A 16,351-nucleotide genomic window follows, 5' to 3' on the forward strand; every position below is an offset into this window, starting at 1 on the left:
GAGAGAGAGAGAGAGAGAGAGAGAGAGAGATTGAATGGCAGTATAATTGACGTTTCGAGTCAAGGCTCTTCATCTTTTCAAACTGTGTGTGCGTGTGTGTGTGTGTGTGTGTGTGTGTGTGTGTGTGTGTGTGTGTGTGAGCGTGTGCGTGCACGTACGTGTGCACGTGCATGCGTGTAGTAAGTAGTAGTAAACCCTTGTTGTAGGCTTGTAGAGCTGTTTCAGAGTCTACTGGTCTTCAAGTTTGTCAGTAAGGTGTAAACATATATATATATATTGTGGGGTGTCGCTAGGCAACCACCCGCCAGGTAAGCATAATAGCCCAGACAGCCAGTGGGGAGGAGGCAGAGCGCGGCCAAGGAGGACACGCCCACTCGGCCTCGTCATCGAGCAGACAAACTACCCCGCCTACCTATTGGCTCAAGGCCAAGTGCACCTATTGGCTCAAGGCCAAGTGCACGCGCCTATGCCAGGCTAAAAGGACAGAGATGTCTGCCCCTGCGCTCATTCTCCACTGACAGCTGACAGGGACAGTTCGGGTATGCTTGGCGGTAAGCGAAATCTCACTCATCCTCTCGCACCACGACACCAGGCAATAGTTGAAATGACGAGAGGAGCAAAAACGGAGGCCCCGAACCCGAAGCAGAGCGGCGAGGAGCGCGGCGGCCGCGACAGACGACGAGGCCCACCCTCGGGTCGCTCGCCACCCCGAGGTGGACAGCGCACCTCCGCCCCGGATAGAGGCGGCCGACCCCCGGGGAGGCGCTGCTACGTATGCGGCCAGGACGACCACCTTTCATGGGCGTGCCCAGGCAGGGCAGATGTCTTGATGCTGTCATGATTTGGCCCTCTGCCTGTTTATTCCCCTCTTTCTGTATCTCTCCCTCTGCCCAGTTGTGTCTGTCTTTCCACTTCGGCCACTCCCACTTCCCATTGCAGCCCTCAGTCCTAGTTACACACCTGGTTACACTCTCCTCAGCCCAGCCAATTACAAACCTGTGAACTCTGCTACAATCAACCCACCTATAAATACTGGACTCCTTGCACAAACTAACTGTCAGAACATAATTCCTTGTCCGGTGCTTCATGTCATTGTCTCCTGCTCTACCTTGATGTTTTGGGTTTGTCTTTTTGTATTTACTGAAGAGTTTGCATTCATGGACTTCCTCGTGGCTACTTTATGCTTCTGAAAGGTTTTGCTTTTTGGACTTATTGGTTATTTTCTTTGCTACTGCTACTTATTTTGTAAGCTTGACTTTTTGTTTAATAAAGCAGTTATTTTGAACTTCCCTCTGCATTTGGGTTCAGTCATTCTGCCACCGTAACAGATGCCCTCGGCCAGCAGCACGGACGGTCCCCAGGCCTGCCTCCATACCGGCACCGCTTCCCGTGGTCACGCCAACATGCCTGTCAAAATCAACGGCGTTGACAGCCAGGCGCTGCTCGATTCAGGTAGTGTCGTCACACTGGTCCACGCTGAATAAATACGCAGGCCCGTTGGAGAGCGACTCGATACCAGTAAGCTGCGTGCACGGTGACCAGCGGCACTACCCGGTCTGCCAGATACATGTGCAGACCACGAAAGGCAGTGCCACGGTAACGGCAGGTGTAGTTCCCAACCTACCCGTTCCCCTGTTAATCGGAACCGACTGCTCGCTCTTTGAGCGACCCTGGAACCCGGGCTGGCGAGGCCCGTCCCGCCGCAGCGCGGCCCCCGAGAGATCCCCGACCCGCTTGCCCCGCGGTCCAACCACCTGTGGACGAGCCACGGAGTGAGACCCCCGCCAGAGAAGAGGCAGAGTTTTTGTTCATTAATGACATTTTGAGTTGCATTTAATGCCACGCACATAAAAGCGCATTTAACCTATAATAAATGGCCGTGGTGGCCCAGTCTAAACAGTGCCTTGTGTGTTGGTGTCCGCTCAGTGCTCACATTATATATATATATATATATATATATACATGCATGCATTGCATAGACACACACACACACACACACACACACACACACACACACACACACACACACACACACACACACACACCATGTATTCACCTTTGGGTCGGTTCAGAAACTTCTCCTGTAGATCATTCCTTTTGATCTCCTTCAGGACATTCCCCACGATCTGAGTTGCATGAGTAGTGTAGTTCTGCACGATCAGATCCACTGTCTTCTTCCTGTCAGCGTGTTCCAGGTAGCATGTTTGGAGAGGCTGGAGGCCTTCAACATGAACAGGACACTGCAGATACCACTTGAACAGCTCAAAGTCATCTTCTCCCAGATCGTTGAGAGTTGTCAAGATATGTTCCTTAAGTCCATCCATGGTTTATTCCTGACACAAACAGAAAGTTATCTTACGGACACACATATACGGACAGACGGACACACATTTATAGAAAAAAAGAAAAGAACAAAGAAAACCTTAATGGGGCTGTTATTTGTACATCTATGTGAAACCTAGGGTGACCAGATGTCCCGATTTGAGCGTGATTGTCCCGCATTTCAACGACTTTCCATGCGTCCCGCAAATTGAGACGTTGTCCCGCATTCTGATTGACAGGCTCCAATTTCCATATGTGTGCTTAAAATCTTGGTTTTATCAACTGTCTGTGAGCAGCGGAGGTTGTCATCACAGAGTGTGTGACACAGGGGGAGGGGGCGGGCCGTGTGTGTGTGTGTGTGTGTGTGTGTGTGTGTGTGTGTGTGTGTGCGTGTGTGTGTGTGTGTGTGTGTGTAGGATTGGCTGTCAATCAAACAGCTGGTCACAGCGTGGGGAAATCAATGCGGCTAGTTAAGAGAACGCCCTCCAAAAAAAGAAAAACAACATTACACACCGCACAACAAGTTAGCAGCAGAATTAACGAAAAGTGAAACAAGAAACGAACGCAAAGAAAAGGAAGTGCAGCCATAACAAAGACTGGGAAAGGAGTCTTCTGTAAAAGTATTTTCTCAGTGACACATGGAGGTGAATATGACGTGAAGCGACACCGACAATGGATGCTTCACGGTGCATGGACACGTTTGTTTTAAAACCAAAAGATTCCAATTAACGCAGATAAGGTAAGAGCACAGCATCAGCATCAGTCATGTTTTCCGACAATGATATTGCAAAGAAAATGCTAGTGTAAACTATGGGGAAAATAATTCAGTGTTCCAGAAGCTAAAGTTAGACAACAGTGGCATCATCAAGGCAAATGGCATGGCTCACATAGTACACAACATCAGCATCAGAGTTTTGTATTCTGTGCGGGCAGCGACCGGGAGCCAATGGAGGGAGCGGAGAAGGGGGGAGACATGTGAGACTTTTGGCTGGTTGAAGACCAAGCGAGCTGCGGCATTGTGGATCAGTTGGAGGGGCTTAAGTGCACACGCCGGTAGGCCAGTAAGGAGGGAGTTACAATAGTCAAGTTTTGACAAGACTGTCATCAGCTGGGCTGATCCATGATGCGACATTTCCTGGTGTAATGCGGGGTCGAGCTGAGTAGCTCACACTGTCTGGTGTGGGGGCGGTGGCTTTACAGGCTTCTGCCGGCGTGTGTGTGTGTAGTTGTCACCGTGTCGCCCGCGTGTTGTGCAGCATTACATGAAGAGCGTGATGTTACCGTTACAGGCTTCCTGCACGTTTTCATAGTAAGTGCAACCTGACATCGCAATAAGACCTCGTTTTTCCAAGATTTTCCAATTCAGACACATTGTTTTCAAAGAAAAAATATTCCCAAATGTCACTGGTCCAGTTGTGGTTTGTTTTAAGCTCTACTCTAAAAAACAGGAATAGAACACCTATGTGGTTTGTTTTAAGCTCTACTCTAAAAAACAGGAATAGAACACTTATGCCAATAGTACAATATCCAAAATCACAGACAATATCCAGTCTAATGATGGATTTAATACTGATGCCCTGCTGACAGGCCTAAAGTAATTACCTTATGTTACCCTATGTTGACCAATGATCATCATTATGATGTCATTATGCCCTGTGGAAGCCACTTTCTCTTTCTCATGTGGAATGTGTTTCACTATGTCAGTTTACATGACATTCTCCACACTGGCAGGAGAAGGACAATGTTCTTTTGGATTACATTATGTAACATGGGTAACTACTAACTCACCCATTGAAAACACAGTAACTATAATGGTTACTGTTACGTTACAAGTAAAAGTAAGGGCGTTACTGCTCCTCATCCTCCTCACTCTCAACTTCCTTGTCCTCTTCAACTGGCCCTGGTGCAGGTAGGTGTGTTGGGAGAGCAGGACGACACCGACCACCCACCAACTCCCATATATATATTCAGACATCAGTATACCGATCAGAGTAACCAGTTGGACCAGATGGATAGTTCAGAAGTTCTTATTTATTACTGGCATTAATGCCACTGAACATGTTGACGATTGAGATGATGATGAGTGATGATGTTTTGAAATGAATGCATCATAATGGAACCAAATGGAACAAAGAACCACAGTGCTAGTGGTGCTGCCTCTCCCCACACAGATGTTTGCTCCCTGAGCATTCTGCTGCCTATTTAGGCCCACCCCTGGTGCGCCAATTTGGGAAAATCACTAAATCCCGCCCACTCTTAAGTACACTGATCTTCTCTACACTTTCCCCCTACTCACCGCGTGAGGGGATTTTCTACAACGTCCGAGTGGTGAGGTGTGGTGCTCAGTGTGGGGTGGCACCATAGACTGTAAAAAATATGGACAAAGCGTTCTTAAAGGGTCTAACATGAACGTAAAATGAAGCCTGTCAGTCCTTGAATTGTAAGTCGCCATCTTTCTAGAACCGTTTTGGCCCAGCTGGCCATTGGCTGGCCCAGACAACGAGGCGGGACTTCCCCCCTTTTTCTCCGTTGGTTTTTATTTTGACTCGAGTGGGAGGGGAATCCCGATCATAGACTGTAACGGTAGCCACGCCCCTCAGAACATACGCGACTTTATGGTATTTTTTTTAAATAAATGGGACCATAATTTTCCAAAAAGAATATTATGACATTAGAAATGAGACTTTAAACTAGTGACTGGAAGCAGAAAGTATTCATGACCATGTTTAATAAGGTAATACAGTCTAGGTGAAGTTGGGCCCAAATACATGGACTTCTATGGGGCTATGGGTTTTTCTGGGTCCAATGACAGCGCCACAACAGGCCATTATGAACTTTCAGGAAATCCCGATTTCCTCAGTGGCTTCACAAAATATCTGTCTGACTGCCCCCCTGGGTGGCACACTAGATATGCCAAGTAGTTGGTGCAGAGGCTGTGTTGGCCAACTACATGGGCAACTGGCGGCCCAGGGGCCACATGAGGCCCCCACCTACACTTAAATGTGGCCCTCAGGTTAATATCAGAATACTTGTATTATTATTATTATTATTATTATTGATTTGCAAAGATGGCCAGCCTTACTTACTTCAGTCTAAATTAGTAGCTTAATTTGTCAATTTAAAATGATATTTTCTTATGTCCAATGTATTTGTATTTAGTTCATAAAATGTCAACAAAAAAATCTGGATTTCAATTCAAATAATAGCAAAAATAGCTGATCTACAAGCTCAAGACGTGCTGCGGTGCTGCGCGTTTTGAGCTTGTAGATGAGCTATTTGTGCTACGACAGTAATATGCACTGTGGCCCTCTGGAGTGAGTGTGGAAATATAGTGGCCCTCTCCATCGTCAAAGTTGCCCATGAGGGTAATATAAGTACTATACGCAACAAGTACACACACACACACACACACACACACACACACACACGCACACACACACACACACACACACACACACACACAAACACACACACACTAGAGCTGGGATACCCGACTGAAACCCGGCGGGTCCCGGGATGAAAACGATCCGACTATAGTCTGTCTCTCTGTGTGTTTTCTGGTTAACCAGGACGCATATGGTGCACTTAGAGTAGCCTATATATATTAAGGTGGTGCAGCGTGACAACGCAGTGCAAGCAGTCCTCTTCAACTCTTCAAGCGGTGCTGCTTGTTGTTGCAAGTTTGCAACGCGCTGCAAGGAGCAGCAGCAGCAGCGAACGTAGCCCCACGTGAACCTCAGTCCCTACGCTAATTCTGTAGGTCAGGAGCTACATAATGAGCGTAGGGACTGAGGTTACATATGGGGCGCAGCTGGAAGAACCACTGAAGAGAGGAGGACGGCGTTAGCCTAGGTTGAACTCACCCACGGCGGATGTGAGCCTCTTCCTCCATGATAACATGTAAACCGCGATGGTTGGATTAATATAAATAGCTTGATTTATTGGCGTCCGTCGGACGCAGATTAATAATTAAGGTCGGGCTCGTTTCGGGTCAGACACAAAGCTGTCGGTGTCGGGGCCGGGTCGGGCTGTATAACACACACACACACACACACACACACACACCTCCGCAGCGCACAGCCTCGGCCACACACTGTCAGCACTAACAACCACAACCACAACCATAGCCTATAAAACGATCAATCATCAATAAGCTGCGCCGCATCGCGATAGCATGTATATAAATATTATATAAAGATCCATACCATGCTGCCTGCATCATACCATGGTCGACCCTGCAAGCTTTTCCACTAGAAGGTCTGAAATAAAATCAGCTAAATTTGCATGTGCTTAAATTCACATTTTTCAGATGTCAAGATTTTCTGAGATGATAGAATGGTGATGGATGATGATGCTCATGGAAGGGGAACCTTCTGAAAGCTTCATGGGCAAAGATAATCAACTTAAAAATAATAAAAAAACTGTCAAAATGACCTCTTAGACCTTCTAGTGTTAAAAAGTCCTTCCTTCTCGAAAAAGGCTTTGACTGTAAATCTGTTTGTTCTCCTCCTTCAGCCGTTTTCCATGTTTGTTTGTGAGTTAAATCTGTTAATTTAGCTATCTCAGTCAACCCATAGATGGGAACTTTTAAAACACGCAGAAACTTTTAAACACCAGTTCTCTTTTCTCATTGGACAATTTTTCCCCCCAGCGATGGGATACAGGCAAGACGCTAACGTCATCAAAGGCCAGCTAGAGTACCCTGGCACTTGAAAGAAAATGCCCAGCAGGGCAAACTCAAAATCGGATTGGCTAAGGAACCTGTCAATCTCTCTATCGCTCCCATTCAATTTAACAGCAAGGGGATTCAAGTGGAAATTCTGAAGGCCTCACGGTGGAGAACGCAAGGAAAAAATCTCATTGGTTAAAAAGAAAAAAAAACAAGCGCTGTTGTACCTGCACAGCGCGTCTGGCCTGTCTGAATGAGAGACAGTGCAATGATGGCAGCTAAATAAATACAATATATTTTCGAAAAAGAAACATTTGTTATAAAATATAAAGTTCTGCATCAGGCAAGTGCAGGGCCAGCAGAGAAGGCCTTGCTGGCCCTGACGGCACACCAGTGCATTTAACAGAAGTAGGACTATTCAAAATTCAGCGGCTATATCTATAAAGAACTACACACATTTGATTATTATCATCTTTACTGTGCCATTGGCAACATCAATTCCAGCACCAGTACCACCCAGAAGTATACCACCAGTATGACTGATGTTAAAATACAGTATTGTACAGCAGATCACACACACACACACACACACACACACACACACACACACACACGTGTGCCCTAAAAAAAGAAAAAACACGTCTTAGTACCATATGATTGGTACCCTGTTTCTAAGCAATAATGGTCACATTAAAATGGCATACTGTATAAGTATCTAGGTATAATTAAGGTACAGTACTGTTGAGTTCCAAGGATTAACCAGTGACATCACAGCCAAACGCAACACCGGCAGTCACTCACCGGAAACAAACAACCCCTATGTCACCTATGTACCTTTTGGAAACAGCAACCGTTCTCCACGTTAAAATAAATAACTTCCCTGCCCAGCCAAAAAGCCTGCATGCTTTGTTCATATCAAATCAATAAACAAGATGTTATGGAAAACTTTCAGGTAGAAGGAAATGTACCATCGACTTACAGTATGTCAGCAAATGTATATTATTGGTAAAAGGACTGCCGTTAGCTTATCGTTGCTTGCAAATATCAGCGTGCTGTGTTTTGGGGTCTCCCTCTCAAGCTGCGTGCATAATTGATAGTAAAGAGTAGTATAATGTCCATAAATCCTTTCTCTCCCTATGATTGGCCACTATTACTAATGTAATATCACTATATATTTGAACAGCTTTCATGCATTTTGAACGTCCACACAATAATATTTTCGTCAAGTCTCGCCAGGTGGCTACGGCTCTGCACACGCACGCACGCACGCACGCACGCACGCACGCACACACACACGCACGCATACACAGCAACAACAACATCAGGACAAATAGATCATCAATAGAGTAGTACTGTCTGAACAATTATGACGAAATAACTGTTATTATCTAGTCAAAAAATAAAAATGGTCACACAGCTGATAATAAAAAATAAGGTACTGGCCAAGAAATGTAGTCAATTACAGCTAGTTACACAAACAAAAACACTACTACAACGACACAAATAGTCTCCTTACCTCATCATTAGACGCAAAGGTGATTAATTTATTCATTTCTTTACTTATGTTAAGTGTTTTGCACAAACAATGTCACTGACACTGTAATAATGTAATATACAAATACATGTTAGAGGAAGTGCTATTATGGTCGTTAATTATTGACATGGCTGTGCTGTGGCATCGACACCACATAAAGCCAGTGCCGTTTCCCTGCACAGCAACATAACATAACATATTATTAAAAGGTATTCATATTGTGGGACAAGTCGGGTGCAGGCCTTTGGTCCGACATACTAACAGTCCGACGATCAAATATTCAGACCATAGAAACTCCTCATTGTGATGCCATTAGTCCAACAACACATTAGTCAGACAAACGTTATGCCAATGGTCCGACAGACATACAGGTCTGACACCCCAATAGTCTGACATAGCAGATATGTTAAGTTAGACAGACGACGTACCAATAGTCTGACAACCCATACATCTGGCACCCAATTCCCTAACTATGTCGGCTTCTCTTTTACAGGTGTACATTTATCATCCTTTTGTTCTCTGCCTGGAAAATGTGTTGCATAATTGGGCGTCGGCCCTGTGCAACAACATGGCCTGTATCCAAATAGCCTGTGCATGTGTGGGTATGTATTCTTTGTTATGGTGAATAAATGAAGGTGCATATCTCACCCAAACCTCAGGACTGCTCGCCATGCAGTATTCATACCAGGGTCTCTGACGTCTCTCTCTCTCCATATGTCTCTCTCCTTATGTCTCTCTCTCTCTATTTATGTCTCTCTCCTTATGTCTCTCTCTCTCTCTCTCTCTCTCTCTCTCTCTCTCTCTCTCTCTCTCTCTCTCTCTCTCTCTCTCTCCGTTATCGAGCATAGCAGCCAAGATGTCATGTTTAAACAATGAAGACAATAGGCGATCAAGAAATAGATCTAATCACTCATACTGGCACAAACATGTCAGTCTAATAGTGTACCTGCCGACCACTGCTGTCCGGGTAAACAAAATTACACTTTTAAAGTGGCTGTACACACATATTAACCAGTTAACAGTTTATTTAATATAATTGTATTGGCAAAAAGGTCAATTGCCTTCCGTCTGTTAGAAAGGTTCTGTATATGAAGGCCCTAGTAAAAGTTACTGGTTCTGTTCAGAATTTGTCGTCTCCCGTCTTTCCACAAAATAATAGAAAGTGCTCGATAGTGGGCTCGATAAGAACCCGGCTCGATAAGCCTGATCGATAAGGTGCTCGTTATCAATAAAACAATTAACGAGCTCCATCCCTACTTCATATAGTTGCTCATAAACAGCGTTTGGACTTTGCACAGGACTGCCCACTCATCAGTACTGTCATTTTTCAACATGGAAGTAATTATGACAAAATAACAGTTATTATCTCAAATAGTTGTGATTATGTTTGTGCTATATCACATTTGAAAGAAGCCCCTCAAACTTGAGGCGTGGCGTGAGAGCAGTGTTTTTACCAGCTGCAAGCTGGTCAATAAGAGCTTGCCAAAACTCCGACCGGTAGTACACACGGGAGATCATTTTCTGCTACTACACATGGTGTGCGCATGCGTGAAATTGGAACGATACAGAGAAGAAATTGGAACGATACAAAGAAGAAATTGGAACGATACAGAGAACCAATAGACGGGAGTTGCACCACTCAGTTCACACTGGTGATAACGTCAGCAGCAGACCCACAGATAATAATAATGCAGCTGGTAATTCATTGATTTCATCAATTTGGGCTTGTTTATTGTTGCTCAGACCCAAACCAACCCTGCCCCCCACCCAAGTCATTTTGTGCCTACACGATACAATTTAAATTGTAATGTGATATGATGTCTCTGTCCCCCCCCTCCCTCTCTGTCAATACCCCTCACTCATACTATGCTTCCCCCCCCCCACCCCACCCCATCCTTCCTTTATTTTTTTTCTATGATGTAAAGAGAAGTTTGTGGCGGCGCGACTATATGTTGCTGCGGCTCGTGCACTCAGCACATCGTAATTTCGTTTTTCTGCTGTTCACAGTTGTAAAAATGACAAATAAAGTCTATCTCTCTACAGTATCTTGAGGATAGCTGGTTTCAGTTCATTGAACCTCCTTGTGTGTTTTCTAGTGAGGTTCTCCCTATAGGAGACATTCATACTTCATTGCGCAACAGTATTGGGCCAGAGAACAGCTGATATACAAGCTCACTGCTGTGAGCTTAGAGGTCTGTGTGCTCGACACAATCACAGGATGGACCATAAATTATACCTGACGGGCTGCAGCTGTGGGTGCACCAGCAGGCTCTGCTCCCGTAATCATAGATCGCTCCCTGCGTTCTTATGACAGCGACCGGAGGAGGTGTGGTTTTGAGGACAACTGTTTTGAATTGCTATACATTATTGTTCACACACAACAGAAACCAAGGATTATATCTTTCAAGGGTGAGAGATCACAATAAATAATATATCCTAATCATTCTTCCTCCACAATGCGAAAAAAGCAGCATCTGAAAGTGTGATAGTGCCTTTTTACATGTGAGTGCAGTTAGAACTTTTCCATTGCATCTTATGAGAGGTGTGGTAACTGTGGTTCATGTGCTGCCGGCCTGCACTCGCATGCTAGTGCTTATCAGTGAGACGTCGTCTGATGAGGGGTTTATTGCGACCGAAGGTCACATTTACTATGAAAGGAAATTCATGCACCTCCACTCTAGCCCAGGTGCTGGACAAAAGGCAGTACAAGAGGAAAAAATTGTCCGCAACTCTGGTATGAAAAACTCAGCTCCACTGGTTTATTTGACTCAACGTTTCGATCCCTTAGGATCTTCTTCAGGAATAATGTGACAGGGAATGGGTGTGCACCTTTATACAGGGGTACAACTGACACATTTACTATGAAAACATGCAATTCCTGTCAGTGTATCACTCATAATCCCCATACTGTATATGGGAAAGCCCCCATATATGGTGCCCAGGTCATGTCATAGCAAATGCGATCTGCTGTCGCAAATAAGCCCATATGGAGATCTCTGATGTCATCAATATTGGCCAGCAACTCCACATCTGACCTCAAACCCTTAGATCTCCATATATGGATATACGTCAGAACCTTCTGACATTCCATATGTTGATCCTTCCCCATCCATCCTTCCTCTTCGATGTCTCCCTTTTGACTGATGCCTGTCCATTCACACTCTAGACGGGCCTGCCCCAAGTGCAGCCACGCCCGACAGCCGGTGAAAACTAGAGTCCTCAACAGGCCCGGAAATTAAGGCCCGGCCTTACTGTTGTGATGTCACGCATGACAATGGAATTATAGATAAGAGTCAATTGCAAAAGCATCATGTACCGTACATATGACTGATTAGATCATGATAAAGGGCAGCTGGGGCGCCTGATGGAGGGGAAAGGAACTGGTTGTTCCATCCACACGCTATGTCCAACCGGGGAAACTCCCCCTTGTCACGTGAAAAGAAGCGGCTTGGACTCCTCATTCATAGAAGGAAGCATGAGGTCAGTCCTCTGCTCTCCCCAGGTTGGCAGGGGAAGTGGATGGCACTGGGTGATAAGATGGGTTTCAAAATTAGCCACACGCACGCACAATTTCCAATGAAAATGCTTCAATCTGGTGCACTTTGAGATCAAAATTCAGCGGCTATATCTATAAAGAACTACACACATTTGATTATTATCATCTTTACTGTGCCATTGCCAACATCAATTCCAGCACCAGTACCACCCAGAAGTATACCACCATTATGACTGATGTAAAATACAGTAAAAGGACTGCCGTTAGCTTATCGTTGCTTGCAAATATCAGCGTGCTGTGTTTTGGGGTCTCCCTCTCAAGCTGCGTGCATAATTGATAGTAAAGAGTAGTATAATGTCCATAAATCCTTTCTCTCCCTATGATTGGCCACTATTACTAATGTAATATCACTATATATTTGAACAGCTTTCATGCATTTTGAACGTCCACACAATAATATTTTCGTCAAGTCTCGCCAGGTGGGTACGGCCTTGCACACACACGCACGCACGCACGCACGCACGCACACACACACACACGCACGCATACACAGCAACAACAACATCAGGACAGCAGGAACATCAGGACAAATAGATCATCAATAGAGTAGTACTGTCTGAACAATTATGACGAAATAACTGTTATTATCTAGTCAAAAAATAAAAATGGTCACACAGCTGATAATAAAAAATAAGGTACTGGCCAAGAAATGTAGTCAATTACAGCTAGTTACACAAACAAAAACACTACTACATCGACACAAATAGTCTCCTTACCTCATCATTAGACGCAAAGGTGATTAATTTATTCATTTATTTACTTATGTTAAGTGTTTTGCACAAACAATGTCACTGACACTGTAATAATGTAATATACAAATACATGTTAGAGGAAGTGCTATTATGGTGATATGGTTAATTATTGACATGGCTGTGCTGTGGCATCGACACCACATAAAGCCAGTGCCGTTTCCCTGCACAGCAACATAACATAACATATTATTAAAAGGTATTCATGTTGTGGGACAAGTCGGGTGCAGGCCTTTGGTCCGACATACTAACAGTCCGACGATCCAATATTCAGACCATAGAAACTCCTCATTGTGATGCCATTAGTCCAACAACACATTAGTCAGACAAACGTTATGCCAATGGTCCGACAGACATACAGGTCTGACACCCCAATAGTCTGACATAGCAGATATGTTAAGTTAGACAGACGACGTACCAATAGTCTGACAACCCATACATCTGGCACCCAATTCCCTAACTATGTCGGCTTCTCTTTTACAGGTGTACATTTATCATCCTTTTGTTCTCTGCCTGGAAAATGTGTTGCATAATTGGGCGTCGGCCCTGCGCAACAACATGGCCTGTATCCAAATAGCCTGTGCATGTGTGGGTATGTATTCTTTGTTATGTTGAATAAATGAAGGTGCATATCTCACCCAAACCTCAGGACTGCTCGCCATGCAGTATTCATACCATAGGGTCCTCTGACGTCTCTCTCTCTCTCCTTATGTCTCTCTCTCTCTCTCGCTCTCTCTCTCTCTCTCTCTCTCTCTCTCTCTCTCTCTCTCTCCGTTATCGAGCATAGCGGCCAAGATGTCATGTTTAAACAATCAAGACAATAGGCGATCAAGAAATAATAAATATATCTAATCACCCATGCTGGCACAAACATGTCAGTCTAATAGTGTACCTGCCGACCACCGCTGTCCGGGTAAACAAAATGACGCTTTTAAAGTGGCTGTACACATATTAACCAGTTAACAGTTTATTTAATATAATTGTATTGGCAAAAAGGTCAATTGCCTTCCGTCTGTTAGAAAGGTTCTGTATATGAAGGCCCTAGTAAAAGTTACTGGTTCTGTTCACAATTTGTCGTCTCCCGTCTTTCCTCAAAATAATAGAAAGTGCTCGATAGTGGGCTCGATAAGAACCCGGCTCGATAAGCCTGATCGATAAGGTGCTCGTTATCAAAAAAACAATTAACGAGCTCCATCCCTACTTCATATTCACCAAAACCATAACAGAACTCCCACCACGGGTCTCAGACAATCAATTAATAACTTTGCAACCACTATATTATATGGCAAATATTTCCTACAGCCTCAAGTCCACAAATCTGAACTAACCCTTTAAGGGCAAGTCAGCTTGGGGTCATCCCTATCTTCCCTGGGTTCTATGTTCACACAATGCGAAAAAAGCAGAATCTGAAAGTGTGATAGTGCCTTTTTACATGTGAGTGCAGTTAGAACTTTTCCATTGCATCTTATGAGAGGTGTGGTAACTGTGGTTCATGTGCTGCCGGCCTGCACTCGCATGCTGGTGCTTATCAGTGAGACGTCGTCTGATGAGGGGTTTATTGCGACCGAAGGTCACATTTACTATGAAAGGAAATTCATGCACCTCCACTCTAGCCCAGGTGCGGGACAAAAGGCAGTACAAGAGGAAAAAATAGTCCGCAACACTGGTATGAAAAACTCAGCTCCACTGGTTTATTTGACTCAACGTTTCGATCCCTTAGGATCTTCTTCAGGAATAATGTGACAGGGAATGGGTGTGCACCTTTATACAGGGGTACAACTGACACATTTACTATGAAAACATGCAATTCCTGTCAGTGTATCAGTCATAATCCCCATACTGTATATGGGAAAGCCCCCATATATGGTGCCCAGGTCATGTCATAGCAAATGCGATCGATCTGCTGTCGCAAATAAGCCCATATGGAGATCTCTGATGTCATCAATATTGGCCAGCAACTCCACACCTGACCTCAAACCCTTAGATCTCCATATATGGATATACGTCAGAACCTTCTGACATTCTATTATGTTGATCCTTCCCCATCCATCCTTCCTCTTCGATGTCTCCCTTTTGACTGATGCCTGTCCATTCACACTCTAGACGGGCCTGCCCCAAGTGCAGCCACGCCCGACAGCCGGTGAAAACTAGAGTCCTCAACAGGCCCGGAAATTAAGGCCCGGCCCTCATCAAACCCTGTACACTCAAGAGAATGACCCCGCTACCACCCTTAGATCTCCATATATGGAGCTGACCTGTTCTGGTATTCCACATGTTGATCTGACCTCATCAAACCCTGTACACTCAACACATTCTCCATATACTGTACAGTATGGCCAGTACAGAATCCATTCCATGTTGATCTGACCCCCCATGCCAAAGCGCCAGCGCTCGCCCAGCAATCTGCCGTCAACGAGGCGGATGCACGCGACCTCGCCCTTTAGGGCGCCTTACTGGTATGTTTAAGGACTACAGGTATACAGTCACATGACACCACAACTGAGCTAATGAATATGCATGAGAGTGCTGTGACTCTAGACTCAACCCTGTCAGGACAAACACATATACAAAACTAGAAAAAGTGCCCCTCGGGGCACAGGTCTCCACCAAGCCAGGTCAGGTTGTGGCCTCCTGGTGGCGCTATAATAGGCCAATGTGAAAAGGGTGCCATTTCTTCATACGCCTTTGATGGCAATTGGATGATTTGAGGAATTTAGCATTTTGTTCCAAAAATGTGTTTTGCAAAAATCAACCTGTTGGTGGCGCTGTAACAGGCCAATGTGAAAAGGGTGGGATATATTCCTCAGCCTAGTAAGACAATGTGTGAAAGATGTTACGTAAATTGCACGCTGCGTTCATGATTTGAGGCTTTTGTTCAAAAATCTTGCAAACTTTGAAAGCCAATTATAGCCAATTAGGATGGAATATGAAATATCAGACAGATCCGACCTGAGCACATCACTATAGAGATACTGTGTAACGATTAGTGAGATTTTTGGACAGAATCTGGAGGAGTAATATCAAAAAATGTGTTTTACAAAAGTCGACATCCTGGTGGCGCTATAAAAGGCAGAAGCGGAAAATGCAGGTCAAAGGTTGGTCCTTGGCCTCTAGGGAGTGTGCATGCAACGTTTCACGCAGATCGGTGCAGTTTTAGGTAAAGAAATGTGAAAAGCTGCAGCATGGTGGTGCCGCACAGGCCGTTCTGGAAAATGTGGAGAAAGAGGTTCATCGTTGGCATCCAGGGAGTGTGTGTGCAAAGTTTGGCATCGACCAGGTTAACGGTGCCGGAGATTAGCTGATAACGGACGGACGGACAGACGGACACACACACACACACACACACACACACACACACACACACACACACACACACACACACGCACACGCACACGCACACGGACGGAGTGCAAAACATAATCTATCCCCATGCCTTCGGCCTGGTGGAGACAATAAAATGAGGTTTTTTTTCACAATACTGCATGTCCAAAGAAAAGTGAAAATAACTCACTCATCACTCA

Source organism: Protomyctophum bolini (genome assembly GCF_963924005.1).
Source record: "Protomyctophum bolini genome assembly, chromosome: 8".
NCBI lineage: Eukaryota > Metazoa > Chordata > Actinopteri > Myctophiformes > Myctophidae > Protomyctophum > Protomyctophum bolini.